This window comes from Capsicum annuum, chromosome 5 (assembly GCF_002878395.1).
Source record: "Capsicum annuum cultivar UCD-10X-F1 chromosome 5, UCD10Xv1.1, whole genome shotgun sequence".
NCBI lineage: Eukaryota > Viridiplantae > Streptophyta > Magnoliopsida > Solanales > Solanaceae > Capsicum > Capsicum annuum.
The window spans coordinates 195,421,510-195,447,798 of record NC_061115.1 but is presented as its reverse complement, the minus strand read 5'-3'; positions in this window follow the sequence as shown (position 1 = coordinate 195,447,798).

Sequence of the window (26,289 nt, the reverse complement as noted above, 5' to 3'; positions counted from 1 at the left end):
ATGGTCCGTTAGAGGAACTGACTGTCCATCAAGTTATCCATCACTGAAACAAAAAAACTGGAACATTCTGCCTCGATGTGACGGTTGATCTGACGGTCCGTCAGGAAAGTGATAGTCCACCAAGTCATCCGTCACTTGAGGGCCAAAAATGAGACATTCTATCTTTGTCTGACGGACACCTTGATGGTCCATCAACTTTGTAACGGTCCACCACATTGACCGTCATACGACATCCCAAAAAGGGATCTACTGCCTTGGCTTAATGGGGCACTTAACGGTTTACCATCGATCGTCAAGCCCAGGCAATCCGATAGCATTCAGTAAAACATCCATAACTCACTCATCCGATGTCCGATTTTGATGAAATTCATATCGATAGAAAGATTATTCAATGATATACATGAAAAAAAGTGGAAATTAGAGAAATATAACATGTTTTAAACATCAATCACTTTGGAAGTCATACATATCCATTCAAAAAACAGATTTAGGCTTAAGGAATGATCGGGGTATTACCCTTTGATCTCTTTTAATTGAATTAATCACTTCATGGGATGAAATCACGATGGTCTTTCTTGACTGTTATTTCCCACCATCCAAAATGCTCTAATTACATGATGGGATCACAAAATTTAGGCAACTGAATGGATAACCCTTATCCAATGTCCCAACCACGAGGTAGTGAGAAGATGCCTCTCCAAATCTTTTACCAAGCTCTTGATCCACTCAGCAAAAACATGGTAGAAAATGTTGTGGGGGATCTCTTATGAATTTAACTTATCATGAAGCTTCAAATTTTCTTTAGGAAGTAACCAAGAAAAACCAGGGATAACATACCTAGGATGTAGAGGTGTAAAAAGGTCTTCGACTGCCTCCATGGCTGACAACAAAATAAAGAAAGAGGCATAAGGAGATGGAGGAGAATATGGAAAAAATGATGACTTAATTTGAGCATTTGATAAAACATGTGATGGGTGCACCCACAAAGGAGGTGAATTGCATGGCATCCAGGGCCTATGATAATGAAGATTCCAAGAATCTTGATGAGGTGAATCAGTATTTGGAAAATTATTTGGGGGGTTCCTGCTCCGCCTATCAAAGGCAATGTGGGAATCAAGGTTGGACGTATCATGAATGTGACCATAATTGGAGGGATAGAGATCGCGATTATGACTGTTATATTACTCCTCATGATTGAGCAAAGAACAAAGATGGTAGCTCTATCGACCCCAAAAAATATAAAACCTAAGATGTCTTGGCAAGAATTTTGATGAAAGTGGAGGGAACAAACAATATGGTCCATGAAATTAAAGGAAATTTTTTGCAACTCCACCAAACTATAGTGTACCACCCCTCTTCCATCAAATAATTTGAAACACAAATTGGGCAAATCTCCACTCAATTGAATGCTAGACCAAAGGGCGGTCTTCCTAATGACACCTTTCTGAACCCAAAAAATGAAGCTCAAGTATTGGTAATAGTCACTAGAAGTTGTAAGACTCTTGGTGATCTTTTAAGGAAGTTGAGAGAGAAAATATGGGTGAAAAAGATCCTAAGGTTGAGTCAATAAATGTGAAGGAAATGGTTGTGGTCGAGTCAAAAAAAAGTCCCCCGATATCTCAAAGTGAATAAGATGAGAAAAAAATTGGTGGAAATGAATGAAGAGGTGGTTGAGGATGATAAACTTCAAGGTGATGTATTTCCCACCTTGCAAGTCCCCCACCCCTCCATTTCCCCAAAGGCTTAAGAAGAAAGAGGAGAATGACAAGCTTAAGAAATTCATGACTAAGCTTAGCAACCTATCTATTAATATCCCACTACTTGAGGCTATCTATGGAACCCCGAGGTATGCTATGTTTATGAAAAAATTGATGTCAAATAAGAAGCTTATTGATGGTGAAACCATTGAAGTCACCACATAGGTGTAGTGCTATCATGAGTAGTGAAATGGCGAAAAATAAAGAGTACCCCAGGGCCATTACCATTCCATGCACCATTGAAACACATAAGTTTGAAAAAGCTTTATGTGACCTAGGTGTGAGTATTAATCTAATGTACTTTGTGATGAATCGAAGGCTTGGATTGAGGACACCCACTCTAAGGTCGATGATGCTCTTGATGGAGTATCGGTCCATAAATAAATTAGTTCGTGTTTTGTTCGTTGTGTTGGTGAAAGTTGATAAATTCATTCTTTCGATGGATTTTGTGGTGTTAGGTTGTAAAAGAGACCAAGAGGTGCCTATAATTCTTGGTCGGCCTTTTCTTGCGATCGGAAGGGACACTGTAGATTTAGAGCTTCATAAAATAAGGTTTAGAGTACATGGGAGTGAAGTGTAATTCCAGGTGGTGAAAATGGTGAAATAACCCATGGAGCTTAATGTAGTGTCGATGATACGTGTTTAGGATGAAAAAGTAAAGAATGGGTCCTTTGAAGATCCAGCTTGAAAAGGGATGAAAGATGTCGTGCCATGATGATAACTATGGTGCTATGTTGGAGGCAAACCACAAATTCCACGAAAAAGGCTCGTATACTTTGTTTTTAACTTTGTAGCGTAGATTTTTAATTTTTCCATTTGATTGATTAATGCATTTGTATCACTATGGAGTGTGTTGTGTGAGTTTGAGAAAGAAAAAGTATGAAATTTGTGCATGATGAATGGAATAGAGAAAAATTGGGCAAATTGAGCAATGAGCTGAACAAGGAAAAATAGGGGAGCAGAAATGCTCTCTTTTATCTCGATTGCGGTTAAGACAGTATATATGACCATCTGAATCCCCCATTTCCCTCACACTCCCCACTCAACTTTTTTCTCAAATTGCCCCATTTTAAGCATTCCAAAATCACCCTTGCATTCATCTTGCATCATTCCTTCAGTAAGTGTCCTAAATTAATACTTTAAATATGAAAAATAGTCCATAGAATGCATGTTGTAGGGAAGGCCTAAATCTGTGCTTTTCTTTGTTGAATATGTGCTTAAATGAACTTGTGTTGTGATTAACTTCTAGAATATGGTGTGCACATAAGTGAGGAAGTCTTGAGTACCCAAAATTGTATGTAAAATTGTGTAAACTGAAGTGTGCATGCGACGTGCTCAATCAAATGCTCGAATGAGTGCCCACTAATGAGTTTTACATTCTATGGGGATAATCGAGTACCTAGCTGTCTTGTTTAGTGATTTTAGTATTAATTCATGTTATAGAACTTATTTTGGATAAAATTTGAAATTTTGGACAATGGATAGTTTGGCATGATACTGATCTCAGATACCGCGATTGAGACTCTATGGACCTCAATCGCGGTAACTAAGGTTGATTTTCTGCCTGTGCAGAAAAATTCTGCGCTTCCATTTCTTGTCAAAACACTACCAAGTACCCATCCCATGAGCTTTAGTGAAAACATGGTTTGATTTATGCATGCAAATGTTAATATTTAATGTGCTTGTGTTGTTCTCATGTTTTTCAAGATCATATCATGGAAAATGTAATGCCCCGAGTCTGCACCCCCGATGCCACACGGTGCTCATAACCCCGAAGGAGCACAAGCTAACCCATGACTGGTACCTGCTGTGAGCACTGAATGATAATGCTTAAATAATGCAAAAAAAAGGCTGAAATGCCATAAGGTTCATAATCTGAAAACAAATACTGAATATTGATAAATAAATACTGAAAACTGAACATCTGTCTAAAATAATCTAGCTTGAAAGCCTCTAACTGTCTGAACATAGAGTTGATAGGACAAGTATCCAACTAACTCTGACTACTGAATATACGGAACTACTGAAATACTTAAATAATAACTCTGTCCTCAAACTATGAGAACTTATCACTAAATCTGCTGCTGATAGGCTAGGCTGCTAAGTATGTTCAGGATCCTATGCATCTAAACCTATGATATAAGACATCATTAAGCAAAAGAAAGAGTATTCGTCAGTACTTTTAATGTACTGGTATCCTAAGTGAGGTAGGCTTGTATGCAAGGGCTCATATGCATGAACAATAACTGGCTGAGTAACATAAATATAAATCAATGAGAGTACATGCATATCTGAAGGTGCTGTAAAATACTGATTATGCAATGTTGCATAAAAATCTACTTTACTATAACTGAGATCACTGATAACTGAATTACTGATATCTGAGTGATTGTATAACTGAGTTATTGATAACTTGATGACTATTTCTGATAGTTTAGATTATGTAGAACTAAACTGAGTTCTATATAGAGCTGGGTAACTGTGTCTGACAGTCCTGATTTTAAAAACTGACCTGAGATTTTATACTGAGTCTGAAAGTGAAATTGTAACTGTGGGAGTGTTCATCTAAATGACATACCCCGATTATAAACTGAGTTGGGGTCCAACCTGTTACCCCAGTTGGAAGGGTGTTAGCACCTTGCCAAGGGATACTAACAATGGCAGTGAGTTAAACCTATCTGGCAAGAAGACATTTCGTCAACCCTTATTTTTAGAAAAACTCATACGAGATGTACCAACCCTTATCTGGTAGGAAGCTATCTCAACCTGCATTTTCTACGAAGTTCTATAACAAAGGGATTTCTACTAAGGGTCAAACCCTTCGCTAACAGGAATGCCCGCATCCCTGGGTTTTCTTGGTGGTGATTCCTACTCCCAACTGAATAGAAACTAAACTGATTTATAGAATGTGCTAGGCTTGAGTGAACTGCTACTGATCATACAAACTGACTAAAATGGACTGAGTTCACTGAGTTCTATTAAATGACAGAATACAGTAAGTTATGTAAATGAGTGGGTACTACTGTACATGATATCACTGAGACTATTCTGAAGCTATTATAATTCTAAGTGAATAACTAGATTTCGAGTATTGGTTACCCCCGGGACTGGATAGCATTAAATGTAAAATATGGCATGGTTATAATAGCGCAACAATAGTAGCTTGTTAATAATGCTTCCGTTTAGAAATTTTATCAAACACTTGAGAGGCATGCTTTATGCTCATAATAATAACCAACAAGCAAGCATCATGATCACAATCCCAACTCACAATTTCATGAGCTTTTAAAATATATCCATAAAACCCTGCACACATGTTAATTACTTCACATGAAACTCATAATAAATCATGCATTAAAACACAAATAACATCATAATAATTGATAAAATCAAACTTAGCATGAAATTCATGAAAGCAATAAACATATAGTTTTAAAAGAGGTTCTTGAACTCCAAGGGTGGAAGGAAACCCAAGGATAAACACCTAACATACCTTGATTGTTAATTATCTGAAAGTTGTGGTGAATTTCTTGGGACTTGAATCTTGAATTTGATGGGTTAGGGTTTGTTCTTAAGAGTATTTATGAGTAATGAGTGAATTTTGCCTCTAGAAAGGCTTAATCTCGTGTTTTAGGGCTGATATAAGGTGGTAAAATAACCCAATTACCCCCTTTGGATGCGGATTTTAATTATTGAAAAATATGCCCAGCAATGCGTAGACCGACACGCCGCATTGATGGGGTTAATGCGATGGACGACAGAACCTGTCGATATCATGTCGGCTCATTGGAATTTGTGCTCAATGCTGGGGAAAATATCCATCAACACAATGGGCGATGCAAAGTGTTGCAATTGCATTGACCTACTATTTTGGTCACTCAACCATGCTTCAAACGAGGTTCAAAAAATCGTAAACTCACTCCAAGTGACCTATTTACACACCTGATCATGTTTCAATCCAAGGATCAATATTTCAAGGTCATAAGGGTTGTAAAATAAGATCACCAAATTAAGAAGGATAAAAATAGTTCTAAGTCTAAATACTTAGATGAAATTTCTAAGTCTAGGCCCTCTTTTCATGCTTTAAAGGACTGAGTTAAGCTAGGATTGTGTGGGGTCTTACAATTTCTCCCCTTTAGGAATATTCATTCTCGAGACTGACTAAGCTGAGAATACTGATAGACTAAGTTTACATACTGAACATGCACAACTGAAGCATGATTACATGATTGAAACTACTGATATACTGAGTTTGCATACTGAACATGGATAACTGAAGCATGATTACATGAATGAAGCTACTGATATACTGAGTTTTCATATTGAACATGCATAACTAAAGCATGACTAAATTCTGAAGGCATGACACATGACTGAGTTATTTCATGAAAGTATGCATGATATGAGAATGAGATGCAACTAAAATCGATACAGAGTTTATTAAGGTAATCTGAGCAGAGAACTGAGTAAATTTAAGTAAAACTGTTACCTTGATATGATTCTAAGTTTTTGGAGAAAAGGTGAGGATACTTGGTCTACATATATGCTTTTGCTTCCCAAGTATCTCCCTCAACAGACTAATTCCGCCAAAGAAATTTGACTAGAGGAACTTCATTATTCCTCAGTCTGCAAACTTGATGATAAAGAATTTTCATTAGAGCTTCTTCATAAGAGAGACTATTCTGAGCATCTATACCCTCTATAGGGATTAAAACTACTAAGTCACCAACTGATTTCTTAAGCAAGGAGACGTGAAACACTGGGTTCACTGAAGCTGAATCTGAAGGCAACTCGAGATCATAAGCTACCTTTCCAGAATGACTGAGAATTTAGTAAGGAACGATAAATCTGTGACTGAGCTTCCCCTTTTTGCTAAATAACTTCACTCCCTTTATAGGAGAGATTTTCAAATACACATAATCACCAATCTCAAGCTCAAGATCCTGTTTTCGTATATCTGCATACGATTTTTGTCGGCTCTGAGTTGTTTTAAGCCTTTCCATAATAAACTGAACTTTTTCTAAGGTATCAAATACCAAGTCAGGCCCTACCACTACAGCCTCACCTACTTCAAACAAATCAAAGAAAGATCTACATCTCCGCCTATAGAGCGCCTCAAGATGATCCATATGAATGCTTGAATGATAACTGTTGTTATATGCTAACTCAATCAAAGGAAAGTGGTCATCCCAACTAACCTTAATGTCAATAGTACATGCTCTTAACTTATCTTCTGAAGTATGAATTGTCCTTTCTGCTTGACCATATGTCTGAGGATGAAAGGTTGTACTGAGGTAAACTTGGGTATCAAGACCCTTCTGGAAGGCTTTCCAGAAATGAGAGGTGAACTATGTACTTCTCTCAAATAATGGACAATAGAACTCCGTGCAATTTGACCAACTCTCTAACATAGGATTGGCATAATCCTCGGCTGAATAAGAGGAGTGAAATGGTAAGAAATGAGTTGATTTGGTCATCCTATCCACAATGACCCAAATCAAATTATGTTGACGACTAGTACGGGGAAAGCCCGTCAAAAAGTCCATGTTTACCTCCACCTACTTCCAAATGAGAATACTGAACTACTCATAGATCTACTAGGATTCTGATGTTTGATCTTAACCTACTGACATGTTGAGCACTTAGCTATAAACTCTGCAATGTCTCTCTTCACCCCACTCTACTAATAGACTTCTCGCAAGTCAGATACATCTTGGTGGCCCCTCTATGAATCGAGTAGCGCTCACCATACACTTCTACAAGAATTTGCCGTCTTGTGTCATCCAACACATGGAACATATAGTTGACCCTGGCAGTGTAACAAACCATCTCCCTCCTGGGAGAAAACCTCTAATTTATGATATCTAACTGACTCTTTTAGCTTAATTAGACTGGGTTTCCTATACGACTTTTCTTTTACTTTGGAAACCAGAGATAATTCCAAACTATTCTACACCCATACGCAACCTTCTGCTGAATCAAATAAGCAGAAACCTAGTCGGGCAAGCTGATGAACTTCCTGAACTAACTTTTTCTTACCATCATCCACGTGAGTAACACTACCCATAGACATCCTACTAAGAGCATCAACCACTACATTGGCCTTTCCTGGATGATACAGAATACTTATATCATAATCTTTCAACAACTCTAACAACATTCTCTGATGCAGGTTCAGGTCTTTCTGAGAAAACCTATAATATAGGATTTTATGGTTTGTGAACACATCAAGATGCACCTCATACAAATAATGCCTCCAAATCTTTAAGGAAAATACTACCGCTACTAACTTAAGATCATGAGTGGGATAGTTATTTTCATAGATCTTAAGTTGTCTATAGGTATAGGCTATGACCTTACCTCTTTACATCAAAACACACCCTAAACTAAGTCTGGAAGCATCGCAATATACCACAAACCCATCTGAACCATCTGGTAAAGTCAAAACTAGTGTTGTAGGGAGTCGAGTCTTCAACTCCTAAAAACTCTTCTAATAAGAATATAACCAATAGAACTTGATTTTCTTTTGAGTCAATCTAGAAATAGGGGATGCAATAGATAAAAATCCCTCAACAAACCATTGGTAATAGCCAGTCAAACCCAAGAAACTATTGATATTTGATGGAGAGATAGGTCTTGACCAGCTTCTCACTAATTTAGTCTTTTGAGGGTCAATTCTAATGCTATCACCGAAAATGATATGACCAAGAAAAGTTACTGACCTTAGCCAAAATTTGTATTTACTAAATTTGGTGAACAACTGATGGGCTCTAAGGGTCTGTAACACTATTTTGAGATGGTCTGTATGATCCCATTCACTGCAAGAGTAGACAAGAATGTCATCAATAAAGACTATGATGAACATATCCAAGTACTGCTTGAACACACAATTTAACAAGTCCATAAAAGTTGTTGGGGCATTGGTAAGACCAAATGACATGACTAGGAATGCGAAGTGACCATATCGAGTTTTGGAAGTTGTTTTTGAAATGTCACATTCTCTGACTCTATGCTGATGATAGCCTTATCATAGGTCTATCTTAGAAAAGTAACTGGCACCTAAATTTAAATAAGTCATTGATTCTAGGAAGTGGATACTTGTTCTTGACAATGACTTTGTTCAACTGACGGTAGTCAATACACATTCTGAGAGAACCGTCTATCTTACGTACGAATAAGACTATTTTACCCCACTGGGAAATACTAGGTATAACAAATCCCTTATCTAGGAGATCTTTTAACTATTCTTTTAGCTCTCTGAGTTCAGTTGGTGCCATTCTATATGGAAAACTAGAGATAGGATGAGTATCGGGGAGAAGGTCTATTTTGAAGTTAATTTCTGGCTCGAGAGGGACTCCAGGAAGATCTTCGAGAAACACATCTAAAAATTCACATTCTACTGGAACTGACTCAAGACTAGGAGTCTCGGAACTAGAATCCTTAACTCAAACAAGATAGTAGATACACCCTTTAGATGTCATTTTTCTCATCCTTAGTTAAGAAACAAGCTGACCCCTAAGTGCTGAAGTTTTACCCCACCATTCTAGAACAGGTTCATTTGGACACTGAAAATAGACAATTCTATTTTTGCAGTGAACTGAAGCATATCATGAGTAGAGCCAATCCATGTTAAGAATGATGTTACAATTTGTCATCTCTGACTCTACTAAGTCAGCGGAAGTAACTTCCTGAGATACCATAATCGGACAGTTCCTTTATACCCATCGGGCTATGATAGATTTACCCACTGGGTAGATACTAAGAAGGGCTCTGATAGGATTTTTGGCTGACTCCGAAGTCAACAACTTATATAAGGAGTTATAAAGGACAAGAAAGTACCTGGATCTAGCAAAGCATAAACATGTAAATAATAAAATTGCAATATACCAGTGACCACATCAAGAGAACTTTTCTAATCCTGTCGGGACTAAAGTGCATAGTGTCTATTTGGGCATTACCAATTGGTGGAATTGGAAGCGGCACCCTACTAATTTGGGTGACCGAACTGAACTGGGGGATGATTATCCTGACTCTGCGAACCCATATGAGGACACTCTATGACCCTATATCCTGGTTTGCCACATCAAAAACATATATCACTTCTAACTTTGTAGACACCCTGGTGGTTCCTGCCACACTTATGGAAAAGAGGATTTGTTAGGTCACTACTAACACCACCTTAGGGTTTTGGGCCTTGTTCCTTATCATTATTTTAGCCTTTAAATTTTAGCACTAGGGCATTGGCTGAGAACGAAGCTAGAACTAAAGATTTTGGGCAGAATTGAGAGCAACTGCCACCCTCTGACTTAGGCTGAGTGAAGTTCAAGCTACCTGTTCTAGCCCTCTTGGTCTCTTTATCCTTATTTTCAGACTCCACTATCTGTTGAGCATGGACCATGAGCCTGGATATATCCATTTCCTTAATCAGCATTGTGGTCCTATACTCTTTGACCACACTGTTAGACACACCTAACACAAACTTACTCATCTTAGATCTGCTAATTGAGTAAACTTGAAGGAATACACTTTCACTATCATGTTGCCCTATTTTAGATTAATAAACTCCAAAACCTTAGCTTTTCTCAACTCCAGTGGGAATAACCTATCAACGAAATCAGTAGAAAACTTCTCCTGCTCTACGGGCCCTGTATCAGCACTCTTATCCACCTTACACTGCTTAAACCATGTGTGAGAATCTTGAAATTGATATGCAGCTAACTCAGATCCCTCACTGGAAGTCACCCCCATGATATCTATAACTTTCTACACCACATTAAGGAATTCCTGTGGGTCCTCCTTAGACTTAGACCCTATAAATGATGGAGGATTCATTTGGGTGAAGTCTCAAATTTTACCTATAGTAGTACTGGCCACTGGGTTGGCCTAAATGGGAGTTGGGCATCCATTCTAGGCTACCACAAAATGACCCAAAGTGGTGAAAGCTTCTCTGAATTTTGTGTGGATGACATGCTCATCTAGGGGATCTGCCTGAACGGGGGAGGGGGTGCTAGCTAATTTCCAGTTCTTATTTTGTTATTCTATTTAGGAAGCATATTCTATAAACAAAAGGAAATGTTGGATAGACAGAGAGTTTAACTTAGGTCCATGCTCACTCACATAATATGAACACTGAAAGAAGGGAGCTTGTTCCTAAAATGCCTCACAGCCTCTTGTCCAATAAGTGTGGCGCACTACACACCCATGCACAAGACTCTACTATATGTGGCTTTCAAGTTTATTAGGACTCTGTTGAACCTTAAACTCTGATACAAAGTTTGTAACACCCCGAGTCTGCACCCCGGTGCTTATTATCCCGAAGGACCACAAGCTAATCCTTGACTGGGACATGCTGTGAGCACTGAATAATAATACTGAAATAATGCAAAAAGTAGGATTAAATGCCCTCAGTTTTATAATCTAAAAATAAATACTGAATACTGAAAACTAAACATCTGTCTTAAATAATCTAGCCTAAAAGTCTCTAACTGTCTGAAAATAGAGCTGATGTGACAAGTCCCCAAATAACTCTGACTACTGAATGTACGGAGCTATTGAAATACTTAATTAATAACTCTATCCTTGAATTATGAGAACTCACCACTAAATCTACTACTGATAGGCTGGGCTGCTAAGAACGGTCAGGAGGCCGTGCATCTGAACCTATGATATAAGACCTTATATTGTAAAAGAAATAGTATGCATCAGTACTTTTAATGTACTAGTATGCTAAGTGTGGTAGGCTGATATGCAAGGGTCCATAAGTAACATGAATATAACTGAATAAGAGTACATGAATATTAAAAACTGCTGTAAATATTGATTATTCAATGTTGAATGTGAATCTACTTTACTATAACTGAGATCACTGATAACTGAATTACTGATAACTAAGTTACTGATAACTGGGTGATTGTATTACTGAGTTACTGATAACTGGGTGACTATTTCTAACGGTCCTGATTTTGTAGAACTAAACTGAGTTCTATACTAAGCTGGGTGACTGTGTCTGACAGTCCTAATTTTGAAAACTGCCCCAATGTTTGACATTGAGTCTGAAACTAAAATTGTAACTGTAGGAGTATTCATCTAACTGACATACCCCAATTATAAACTGAGTTGGGTTCTAACCTGTGACCCTAGTTGGAAGGGTGTTAGTACCTTACTATGGGATACTAACAATAGTTGTGAGTTAACCCTATCAGGAAGGAAGACATTTCATGTACCCTCACTGGCAAGAAAACTCGTATGAGACCCTTATATGGCAGGAAGATATCTCAACCTACGCTGGCTATGTAGTTATGTAACAAAGGGATTGCTACTAAGGTTCAAACCCTTCACTGATAGGAATGCCCCCATCCCTGGGTTTGCTCGGTGCTGATTCCTACTACCAAATGAATAGACACTGAACTAATTTCTTGATTGTACTAGGCTTAATTGAACTATTATTGATCGTGCTAACTGACTGAACTGGACTGAGTTCATTAAGTTTTGTTAACTGACTTAATACAATGAGTTATGTAACTGACTGGGTACTAATCTACGTGACATCGCTGAGACTATTCTGAAGCTACTATAATCCTAGGTGAACATCCAGATTTTGGGAATTGGATACCCCCAGGACTTGATAGCATTAAAAGTAAAACACGGCATGGTTATAATGGCACAACAATACTAGTTTGTTAATAATGCTTCCATTTAGATATTTTGTCAAACACATGAGAGACATGCTTTATGCTCATAATAATAACCAACATGGAAGCATCATGATGGCAATCCCAACTCACAATTTGAAGTGCTTTTAACATAAATCCACATAACCCTACACACATTTTAATTACTTCATATGAAACTTGTAATAAATCATGAATTAAAACTCAAATAACATCATAATCATGGATAAAATCAAATTCAACATAAAATTCATGAAAAAAATCAACTTGTAGTTTTAAAAGAGGTTCTGGAACTTCAAGGATGGAAGAAAACCCAAGGATAAACACATATCATACCTTGATAAAGTTGTGGTTATTTCTTAGGGCTTGAATCTTGAATTTGATTAGTTAGGATTTGTTCTTAAGAGGATTTATGAATAATGAGTGCATTTTTCCTTTAGAAAGGCTTAATCTCATATTTTGGGGCTGATATAAGGTGGGAAAATGACCTAACTACCCCCTCTAGATATGGATTTTAATTACTGAAAAATATGCCCAGTGACACACTGACCGATGCACTGCGTCGATGGGGTCGTTGCTATGGATGATGCGATATGTTGATATTGTATTGGCTCACTAAAATTTGCACTTAATGCAGGGAAAAATATCCATTGATGCGATGGGCGATAGGACGCATTAAGATCAAATCGACCCACTATTTGGTCACCCAACCATGCTTCAAATGATGTCCAAAAATCTAAAAATCACCCAAAGTGACCTATTAACACACCTGATTATGATTCAATGCATGGATTGATGTTTTAAGTTCATAAGTGTTATAAAATAAGATCACCAAATTAAGAAGGCTAAAAATAGTTCTAATTATAAACACTTAGCTGAAATCTCTAAGTTTGGAGCCTCTTTTCATATTCTAAAGGACTGAGTTAAGCTAGGATTCTATGGGGTATTACAAAAGAGTACGACAAAATCCGATTCTTGACCCCCGAATGCCACACACTTTACTATGATGATCTAACATAGGCAAACCTTCTCCTAGAGAGGAATATTCTTGAAGAAAGTACCAAAAAAGCTTTCGACATTTCATGATAGGCTTGTGGCCATGGGGTGGCAGTACTTCACCTCGGATCCTTTCAATGAAAATGAGATGTGGGTTTGTGACTTCTACACTAACCTTACCATAGTATCTTTATCAGATCCATCGAACATGACTATCAGGATTTGAGGAAAGATTCTGGACTTTGGGGCAGAGGAAATCAATAATCTTTATGGTCTCCCAAATGAAAGCGTGGTAGACTTTGAAGTAATGGGGTGTGAGTTGGGAACCTGGTTTGTATAGATATTATGCTCGGTTAAGGAGTTCTCTTGGGTGGAGACAAAAAATAAACATATCAACAAATCACATCACCACCAAGGCCCGGATTTAGCTAAATATCATTTGTAGTTGGGTATTCCCTTGCACCAATATGACACCGGACCCTGACATGAGAGTTAGGATAGTGGCTTGCATTGTAGATGACATCCCTTTGAATGTCGGTCGAATTGTGATTTCTGAGATAAAGTTCTTCAAGAACCAGGGTGGTATGCACCTCTTTTTACCCACTTTAATTACTAAGTTATGTAGGTGAGAAGGTGTGTAAGATTACCCCAATGACACTGGGTGTACCCCTATCTATCCTCTCAAAGTTTGAGGTAAGGAAGCATCGAGCAAAAGCAAGAAAAGAAAGATAGACTTAGGGAAATAGACATTTAAGGAATCAGTGTCTTATAGGACATCCACAACCAACCCTTTTGATGATGTTTTTGATAAGATAATATCTATTATAGAGCTTATGTCGGCATTTCCCTAAGAGTTTGAAGAGCCCTCTACCACCTGACACACATATATATCCCATACTAACTATGATAAGTATTGGGAGGACTAGAAGAAGCAGGGAGCCACAATTGCTATATTTGAGAGAACCTACTTATGTTTTGTAGAGTCGCATTGAGATATCAAAACTTCATATGAGAATATGGTCAAAAAGGAGAAGAAGAGAGACAAATTCTTTGGAAATATGTGAAAGTGGGTAAATGGATTTTAGAAGGTCCTAAAACCCCAAGATAGACTACTTTCCTCCTGAGTTAAGAGCGACAACGAGGCCTCATTTAACTAGTTAAGTCCTGAGGATCTAGGTCATGATGTGGAGTCTGAGAAGGAGAACAACTCTTGATGTGGTCTTAGGGAGCACCCTTATCCCTTCTTATTCTTTATTGATTATGCAGTGAGGACACTACTAGATTTTTAGTTGGAGATACCTGTTATTGCATTCATTTGATTTGGGCATTTATTATTGATATTTCTATATGTTTTTATGTTTTTCTTGGATGATTTTTATTTTTATTTGGGTTGTAATATTCTGGCACTCTAATGGTGCCCACATTTTCATGGTTTATTCATTCGTTTTTATGTTAGATTTTTGCTTTATATTTATTTTGGTGTGATGATATCCGACGAGCATTTCCGTATAATAGATTGAGTGATGACATTCTTAAGGTAAAAGCATTGTGATTGAGTTTTGAGCCAAGAATATGGGAGAAGTCTAAGTACCCGTAGCATCGAGGTCATAAATGCAAGGGAAATATGAGTACCTGTGGCATTTTGGATTTGGGATCACACTTATACCTATGGCAAAGTCTGAGTAGCCATATGGTTTGCCCGTATAAAAGCCAAAAAGTGAGATGAAGCTTATGTAGGTAACATATTTATCAAATTGTGTGTGGCGCAAATGTAAAGCAAACATCCACCCCCGTCCATTTTTTTTCTAAATCAAGGGCACGGATGTGAGCGACCTTGTATCAATACTTTTTTTTTGTGACTCCAAATTTGTTAACTTGTGAAAATTGATAGGTATTCCATTTTTGTCTCTAGCGGGAGAGGGAAATTGATCCTCCTTGGCGAGTTTTCTTACCATGTGAAGTGAGCCTATTTTTCTAAATCTCAAGCATAATTGTACCATCTAGAACTTTCCCCTTTAGTCTCTCAAGGATAATTTTTATTATACTTGGCTGGTGAGATAATCAGGCTATTTTTGTAAGCTAGGAACCCATTCTAGGCCTAAATAGCCTACCTATGCATAGAATAGGACCCTTAGATCCCCAAATTTGAGCTTTCAAGCCTTTCTTTGGAAACCACGTTACAAGTTGTGTACCATTCAAAAAAATTTCCCTCTCTTGAACCCAACCCTCCTTGAACATTATAAATGAAAATTGAGGCTAAATGCCTAAGTTGGGGGTGGTATATTTAATGTAGTTGACTCATGGTAGTGTAAGTGGATGCCTTTGAGCCAAGCAATGAAAAGGTTAAAAAGAAAGGAATAATGAAGAGAAAAATAAGGCATATATTGTAAGAGAAATAAGCAAAAAAATGATGCCCGCAAAAAATGTTGGGGAAATCAAGGCTCTTAAATTAGGCATGTGTAAGGTGTGAAAACAAAAGGAGTGTTCCATGGTCACAAGTTATTTTAAATAGTATGATGTGGATGTTCATGGAGGGTTAACACATTTTGTTCCTAAATGTTACCCTACCCTTCCCCTAACCTATGTAACAAGCTCAAAAAGCCCTTCGAGATCTCTAACCAAGTGTATTCATTGTTGTAGTAATTGAAAATAGGTGCAAGCATATGGCATGGTACTTGTTATCATTGAGAGTCTTTGTGTGAGAGAGTTTATTTCACTTAAATACCCTTTGTTGCATACTATATAACTTGGTGTGTGTGGGATTTTCCTTCTCGTGAGGAGGTATGTAAATAAGTTGAGGTGGGTGATTTTGTCATCTCCCAAAAAATGAGGCCAAAGAAATATATTGGATTTGAGGTTAAAGGTGATTCACTTCTCGATTATTAGTGATTGTTGTATGATTGCTCTTTAAAGTCTTTTGCAACCTTGAAAATTATATTTCATGTTGAAGGGCATTGTGCAAATAGTGTTGCCAATGTTTGATGAGCTATTTATGGTAGTACCTGAGGTTTAATTTATTGTGATCATTGGGTCATATAATTTAGGCATAAATATGCATAGTCTCATGGAAAGAAGTAGTGTTGCTTAAGGACAAGCAAAGCCTTAAGTTGGGGGTGTTGCTGACTGGTGAATGTACCACTCATTTGTACTCAACAATCGTGTATGCTACTATAAAATGAACGTATAAATGAGATATATTTGTGATTCAATGTACTAAATTCCACATTTTGAAGGATCATAGGTTATGATATGGAAAGATCTGGATGCAATTTGAAAAAAGAGCAAAAATAAGGAAATTAGTACAACTGAAGGACCTGAAGCTGGAACTAGCATCAGATATCGCGATCACGAACAGTTAAGCTAGGTCAAAACTACAATCATGATGATCCTACCATGGTTATACTAGCCGTGAATGTGGACAAGCCTCAACGATCGCGGCTAAGCAGGAATGTGCCAAAGGGCAATATTATAAATTCACTCAACCAAACCCAATTCCTTTTATAGGCTAAAACCCTTTCTCTTTTGGGTATTCTACCTTCTTGCAACATTTTTGAATTTGAATTTGATACCCTAAATTAGGGAAGAGTTGTATTTGATTTGGAGACTTTGAATTAAGTATTTTTGAAGAATGGATGCTTTGAACAACCCTTATGGTATATTTTTCACTCCTATCTTCATGAGTAGATAAACTATCATTTTATTGGGATTATGTTGAACTAAGGTGCAACTATTTATAGGTTTTGATTTATTTGTGTATAGTCTAGTTTTTTGTGATAGGTTTTAATATTTCTTAGTTAAATTTGTTGTGATTTGTGGGTGAAAGCCGTAAATACCCAAAATGTTTTTGTAGGTGAAAAGCCTAAACACTTGAAAGCTCAAACCATCCTTGAAAGAGGGGTTTGGGTGAAGTTTTGGAACCCACATCATCCTTGAAAGAGGGATGTGGGTACCAAGGCAATTCTAGATAATTAATGGGTGCAATTTGCTAATTTTCACAATCTTAGACATAAGGGTGATGATGAAGTTGACTATATCTTGGGTATCCTCCTATAAATATGGATACCCAATTAAGTAATAAGTAAATGTAATTAACACACTTTCTAGGTATCCAAAAGGGTCGACAAGTGAAATTCCTGAGGTTTTGTTGGAAAACTAGCCACAAGGATCTTAGACCTAGCCTACCATATTGTTAACAACTAGAATGTACACCAAATCTTCATATACCCATGCATTAGTTGCCCTTAGGTGGATATAATGCCATGATTCTTCTCATATTGAAGTTAAATAATAATTGCTGTGTAGTTTGTGGACTTGAGTTGCTATTGACAAACACTTTCCTAAAATCAAAATCCCCTATTTGAAAGCATGCTTTTTACTTTGATTACACTTTGAGTATCTTTTTAGTAAGTGTTAATACCCATAAGACTAGAATTCTAAATTTCACTCCTTATGGATCCGACCTCAACAAAAAATGAGATATTGACAATGATCGTCCTCTACCAAATTAGATCATATAGGTGAGCGTTATTAAGAGACCTAGTCCCTCACTGTATGGTGCAACCCCCAAGGTGTAATGCCCCTAGAGTACACCTTGGATTTAATACGGTTCCTATAGCCCCAAAGGACTACAATATAACCCATGCTAGTACCTGCTGTGAGCATTGAATCAAATGACAGGGAACATGTGCAGAACTTGACTGAAAATGCCATAAGTTTTAAAGGCAAAAAATGATACTGAATCAAAATACTGAAAACATCTATCTGAAAATAATACTGTAAGGATGTCAATAGCATCTAATAATTGAATAACTGACTGAGAGTGTCCAAAAGCCGCTAACTTACTGTAGAGTTAATGGGACAAACCCCCAACTAACCATGAATGAATACAAAATACTAAACTAATATGGTAAATTGAGATAAATAAACCATTTCCTCGACGTAGGAGTATTCACCACTGCTATCGCAGATAATCTTGTAGGTCTATGCGTGATCAGGGAACTAAGCGTCTAAACCTATGATATTAAACATCATAGCACAAGAAACGGGCATGTGATTAGTACTTTGAATGTACTGGTGTGCTAAATAAGGTTAGGCTAATATACATAGTTTCATGTGCAAGAGTAATAACTGACTGAATGAATAGCATGAATTATAGAGTAGAATGCATGAAATTTGTAAAGACTGAGAATGCATGACCAAGCATAACACATGTGCTGACTATAATCTGTAAGATAAAATACTAAATACTGATAAATGGATAACTGGTATATTTATGCCATGGTCAACAAAACTAAAGCTGATTACTAAGATGAATACTTAACTGAGCCTGTGGGAGCTATCATCTAAACGACATGCTCCAATGAGATAATTGGGTTCCAACCTATAACCTAGTTGTAAAGGTGTCAGTACCATGACACAGGTACTAACACATGGCTGCGTGGATCCACAAAGATACTAAACAACCAGGATGTCAAGCGTAAACTAACAGGTGACACCTGGGAAGAGTCAAGCCTATAATTATGGATTACTCCTCATATTGTACGCCTGCTACATAGTTCTGGAATTCATGTACTGATACTAATGACACAGCCTAACTGATGGGGAATATAGCATCCCTGCATTCGCTTGGTACTAAATCCTACTCCCAATTGAAAGACCTAGAATATTGGACTGACTATGCTTAACTATTTAATACACTAACTGAAAAGATAAGGCTCGTAACTATTCTGTAACCATTCTATAAATGCTGAAAACTAGGTAAGTAGCTAAATTTTGGACATTCAAACCCTCAGGACTTGATAACAATAATAGCAAGATTTTACTAAAACTTTGAGGACATGATATGTAAGCATTTATTCAAAACTCATTCTTGTAGGCATTTCATCAAAAACTTGTAATTCATAGTTTAAGCTAAGCATAGGAATAGATTTAAAACTTGTAGAAATAACATGATTTCACTACTAAAATCACTGATTAAGGTTTATTTCAATGAAAAACACCATTAAAATGTGTGGGGATCAATAACAATGACCTTTGCATGTAAACATGGTCTAGAATCATAATTCATAGGGAATCATTGTTAAAATCATAATAACTTGTAAAAATCACTACTTTGAATTTTAAATTTCGGTTCTTGGGCTCCATGGGTGGAAAAGACCCATGTATGAACATTTAACATACCTCAATTGAAAAATCCTTGGTGGATTTTCATGGGAATTGATCTTGAAAGGTGAAGCTTTAAGGTTTCTTGAAGAGAAATTTTGGTGAATAATGAGAGAACTGGGCTTAGAATAGTTTTAATCTTTTATTTTTAATGACTTGGGGGCTTGAGAAAAGACTAAAATACCCTTGGAGTTTTAAAACTCGGAACAAGAATCCCAATTTTATACCCTGGCATGATATGGTGCTATCTCATTGCATCACTACAAAATGAACAATCCTGAGTTTGCACTCCAGCGCGATATGGTGATAGAGCGTTGCGTCACTTGAAATGGACAAGTGCAAATTTGCACTCCAATGCAATGCGATACCTGTTCCACCACAATTCCTAGTGCGACACTGACCAATCATGGTGGGCTGCTATAAAGGGATGAGTGTGATTTTGGGGATCACCGCAAGGCGGCACAAACACTGTGAGCTACTACTTCTTACTAAAAGTGCCATAACTTCTCATCTGAGTGTTGAATTAATGCAAAATTGGTATCGATGCAAAATCTAATTCAATTATCTATTTGTTGATGGGTCATGAGATTAAAACTTCTAAGTAAAGGGAAAGATATGCTCGTTTGAAGTTAACTATAGAAATATCCTTTTAAGAACTCAATTAATAAGGGATATTTTTATTTGCCTAACAGCTAGGAGTTATTTGAGGCCTTAATATACAACAAGCTCTCTCATAAAATTACCAAAGCACTATAATTTATTTTTCAGGAGCTTGAAGCATGGTTCTAATATTATTTTGGATTCTCAGGGTATTACAATATCTCCCCCTTGAGAACATTCGTCCTCGAATGAGGTTGGTTAAGCTGGGAACACTGAAGATTTAAAGTTACATGCTAAAGACATGATTACGTGACCAAGTCTAAAATATGACCCATGAATAAACTAGTTTCATAAGTGCATGAATGATATGAGAATGATATATAACTGGAACTGAGTATGGAAAAGAGAAATTATAGGGGAAGTTGTTACCTTAAGCTGAGTCTGAGTTTGTGGAAAGAAGATGAGGGTACTTGGTTCACATATCTTCTTATGCTTCCTAAGTGGCTCCCTCAATGGATTGGTTTCGCCAAAGAACTTTGACCAAGGGAACTTCTTTGTTCCTTAGTCTATGAATTTGGCGATCAAGGATCTCGACTGGAATTATTTCATAAAAAATATTGTTCGGAACATCTACGCTTTATAAGGTAATAACTAAAATTGGGTTACCAGTACACTTCTTTAACAAAGAGATATGGAATACAGGGTGCACTGATGCTAAGTCTGCAGGCAACTCAAGCTCATAAGCCACCTTTACGAAATGGCTGAAAATTCTATAAGGGCCAACATATCGAGGACTAAGCTACCGCTTCTTACCAGAACTCTTTACCCCTTTCATGGGAGAGATTTTTATGTATACAAAATCAACAACCTCAAATTCAAGATCCTTTCTCCTTACAATTGCATAAGATTTTTGTTGGCTTTGTGCTGCCTTAAACCTCTCCCTGATTAAATGAACTTTCTCTAAAGCATCAAATACCAAAACAGGACCTATTAAAGTGTTCTCACATATCTTAAACTAATGAATTATATATCTACATATCCTCCGATAAAGTGCCTCAAACGGGACCATCTAGAGGCTAGAATAGTAGCTATTATTATATGTGAATTCAATCAAAGGTAAGTGGTCATCCTAACTGCCCTTAAAATAAATGACACACGCTCTCAACATGTTCTCCATGGTCTAAATGGTCCTCTCTGCTTGACCATCTATCTGAGTGTGAAAGGCTATGCTTAGATGAACTTAGGTACCAAGACCCTTCTGGAATGCTTTCCATAAGTAAGAGGTAAACTAAGTACCTTCATATCTTTAAAGTGAACACAACAACTTCTAGCTCAAGATCATGGATAGGGTAATTATTTTAATGAGGATTAAGTTATCTAGAAGCATAGGCTATAACCTTGCCTCTCTATATAAAAACACACCCCAAACTGACTCTGAAAGCATCACAGTACATAATAAATCCATCTGAACCATTTGATAACGTTAAAATTGGGGTTATGGTGAGTCAAGTATTCAACTCTAGAAAACTCTTTTCACATAAACCTTACCACTGAAACTTGACTTTCTTCAGAGTCAATATAGACATGGGAGACTCAATTGATGAAAACCCTTCAACAAACATCGGTAATAGCCATCCAAATCCAATAAACTCCTGATATCTCATGGAGAAATAGGTTAGGGCCATTTCTCACTGCTTTGGTATCTTAAGGACCAACTCTAATACAATTACTGAAAATAAAGTGACCAAGAAAAGCCACTGATCTAAGCCTAAAGTTACACTTACTGAATTTAGCGAACAATTGATGGGCTCTAAGAGTTTTCAATACTATTCTGAGGTGGTCTGCATGATTATTTTCATTACGGGGGTTGAAAAGAAGGTCATTAATTAAAACTTTGACGAACATGTCCAAGTAATACTTGCACACTCCGTTCATCAAGTCCATGAAGGCTACAGGGCATTTTTGAGAATAAAGGACATGACTAAAAACTCAAAGTGACCATACCGAGTTCGGAAAGCTATTTTTAGAATGTCACATTCTCTTACTCTGAGCTGATGATAGTCAGATCTGAGGTATATCTGAGAAAAGCAATTGGAACCCTAAAGTTGGTCGATAAAGTCATCTATTCCAGGAAGTGGATATTTATTCTTGATTGTGACTTTGTTCAACTGACGGTAGTTGATGCACATCCCTATGAGAAAATATTGGGCCTGATGAATCCCTTATCTCGGAGGTCTTTCAACTGTTCTTTCAACTCTTTGAGTTTGGATGGAGCCATTCTGTATGGCAAATTAGAAATAGGCTGAGTATCCAGAAGAAGGTCTATTCTGAAGTCAATTTCCCTTTTAGGAGAAACTCAGGGAAGATCTTCAGGGAACACATCTAGAAATTCCCTTGCTACTGGAACTTATTCAAGATTGGGAGACTCGGAACTAGAATCCTTAACTCGCATAAGATGATAGACACATCCCTTATATATTATTTTTCTCTCTCTAAGGTATGAAATAAGTTGACCCTTAGGTGTTGTGGTACTATCCCTCTACTTAAGGATTGTTTCATTAGGGAACTCGATGTAGACGATCTTGTTTCTATAATCAACTAAAGCATAGAAAGAATAGAGCCAATCCATGCTAAGAATGATGTCAAAATCCATCATTTCTAGTTCTATATACTCTATTAATGTGACTTGCTGAGACATGGTAACTGGGCAGTCCTATATACCCATCGAGCTACAATAAACTTACCCACTAGAGTAGGTACTAAGAAACGCTCTATTAAGATTTTGAGACTGCCTCCAAAGTTGACCGCTATATAAAGGGTTACAAAAGAAAGAGAAGCTCCAATGTCAAGAAAAGCACAAATATGTAAATTAAAAACCTGCAACGTACCAGTAACCACATAAGGAGAACTTTCCTGATCTTGTCTAACTAAAGTGCATAGAGCCTATTTTGACGTTGACCGTTAGAAGCACTAGACACGGTACCCTACTGAGTCAAGCAACCAACTAGAGCCGATGATTGATGAGACTTGCCTAATTGGTGCACATCCCTTACCTTCTGAGAAACTACTTGACACTCCCGAATCATATGACCATACCCAAAATATACATCATAGCTAGCCCTATACTCTTTTGATGGTTCCTACTATATTAATGACAAAGAGGATTCTTGCAACCACTGTATACGTTGCCTTGGGACTTAGAGCTTGGTTCCCTATCTCGATTGTTATTTTTGAACTTTGGCCTAAGAGCGCTAGCTGAAGATGTAGCCGGTGCTAATGATTTCTGATGGAATTGAGGATAGTTACCACTCTCTGACCTTGGCTTAGTAAAATTAAAGCTATATATCTTAGCCTTCTTATTTTCCCTCTCTCTCTCTTTAGTATTCTGCTCCTAATATATTGAGCATGGACCATCAGCCTATACAAGTCCATCTCTTTAATCAACATTGTAGTCCTACACTCCTTGACTATACTATCAAATATACCAGACACGAACTTACTCATCCTAGACCTATTATCAGTTTCTACATGAGAAGCATAACTAGCTAGCTGAGTAAACTTGAGGGAATCCTCTTTCATATTTGTGTTACCCTATTTCAGATTAATAAACTCTAACACCTTAGCCTCCCTTAGATCTAATGGGAAAAATATACTAAGATGGCCGTAGAAAACTTCTCCCATTTAATAGGTTCAGCCTCTGCACCCCTATCCCCTTTTTACTGCTTAAACCAAGTATAGGCTTCATCGTGTAATTGCTACGCAACTAGTTCAACACTCTCACTATAAGTCAACCCCATAATGTTTGTTACCTTCTGCACCATGTCTAGGAATTTTTGTGGATCCTCTTAAGACTTGAATCCAGAAAATAAAGGAGCATTCATTTGGGTAAAGTCTCGAATCCTAGTTATGGCTGTATTTGCCACTAGGTTGGCCTGAATAGAAGCTGGCTGAAAATTTTGAGCTTCTATAGAGTGAGCTAGAGTGGTGAATGCAGCTTTGAACTCTGCTTGAGAAATATGCTCATTCAGGGGGTCTTCCTCAACGGGTAGAGACGCTGGCTGGTTTTTTATTCTTCTTCTATTAGTCGTTCTAGAAGATAAATTCTTTAAACGAAAGGAAAATTTGAATTTGATAGAGATTTTAACTTGAGTTCCTTAACATTCGCATGATATAAACGTTGAGAGAAGGGAAATATTTCCTAAAATGTCTCATAGCCTCTTGTCCATAAGTGTGGAGTGCTATACACCCATGCACAAGACTCTACTCAATACGAATTTTAGATGCCTGAGGATGCTTTAAAACCCTAGTCTATGATACCAAGTTTTTAATTACCCTAGAGTACACCCCGGATGCCACACGGTGCCTACAGCCCCGAAGGACCACAAGCTAACCCTTGCTGGTACCTACTGTAAGCACTAAATAAAATAATAAGGAACATATGCAGAACTTGACTGAACATGCCATAAGATTTAAAGGTAAAAATGATATTGAATCAAAATACTAAAAACATCTTTCTGAAAATAATACTCTAAGACTTTCAATAACATCTAATAACTGAATAACTAACTGAGAGTGTCTGAAAGCTTTTGACTGACTGACTATAGAGTTAATGGGACAAACCCTAAGTAACTCTAACTAAATAGAAAATACTAAACTGATAAGGTAAATTGAGATAAATAAATTATGTCCTCAAAGTATGAGCACTCACCACTGCTAGCGCTGATAATCTACCAGGTCTATGCGCAATCAGGGAATTGAGTATTCGAACCTATGATATTAAACACCATAGCATAAGAAACAGGCATACAATCAGTACTTTGAATGTAATGTTATGCTAAATAAGGTAAGGCTAATATATATGGTTTCACGTGCATGAGTAATAACTGACTGAATGAATAGCATAAGTGCATAGTGGAATGCATGAAATCTGTAAAGACTGAGAATGCATGACCAAGCATAACACATGTTATGAATATAATCTGTAAGTTGAAATACTAACTGATATTTGTATTCCATGGTCATCAAAACTAAAACTAATTACTGAGATAAATACTAGAATGAGACTGTGGGAGCTATCATCTAACTGATATGCCTCAATGAGCTAATTGGGGTCTAACATATGACCCTAGTTTGAAGGGTGTCAGTACCGTGCCACGGGTACTAACTCATGGATACGTGGATCCACTAAGCTACTAAACAATAAGGATATCAAGCCTAAACTGATGGGTGACACTTGGGCGAACTCAAGCCTAAATTGATGGGTAACTCCTCATATCCTACACTAGCTACGTAGTTCTGGAATGTAAGGACTGCTACTAATGGCTCTTCATAAGTGATGGGACAGCTGACATCCCTGTATTCACTCGGTGCTAAATCCTACTGCCAAATAAAAGATCTGGAATATTGGACTAACAATGCTTAACTGTTTAAAATGCTAACTAAAAAGATAGGGCTCGTAACTATTCTGTAACCATTTTTTAAATTCTGAAAACTAGGTAAGCATCTAAATTTTGGGCATGCAAATCCCCAGGACTCGATAACAATAATAATAAGATTGTATTAAAACTTTGAGGACATTATATGTAAGTATTTATTCAAAACTCATTCTTATAGGCATTTCATCAAACACTTGTAATTCATGGTTTAAGCTAAGCATAGGAATAGATTTAAAACATGTAGTAATAGCATGATTTCACTACTAACATCGCCAATTAAAGTTTATTTCAATGAACAACACAATTCAAATCTGTGGAGATTAATAACAACAACCATTACATATAAACATGGTATAAAATAAAAATTCATGGGGATTCATGGTTAAAATCACAATAACTTATAAAAATCCCAACATTGAATTTTGAAATTCCATTCTTGGGCTCCATGGGTGGAAAGGATCCTTAGATGAATATTTAACGCACCTCAATTGAAGAATTTTTGAATATCCTTGATGGATTTTTATGGGAATTGATCTTGAAAGGTGAAGCTTTAGGATATTCTTTGAGAGAAATTTTGGTGAATAATGAGCGCACTAGGCTTTGAAAAGGTTTAAGCCTTTATTTTTCATGACTTGGGGGCTTGAAAAAAGACTAAAATACCCTTGGAAA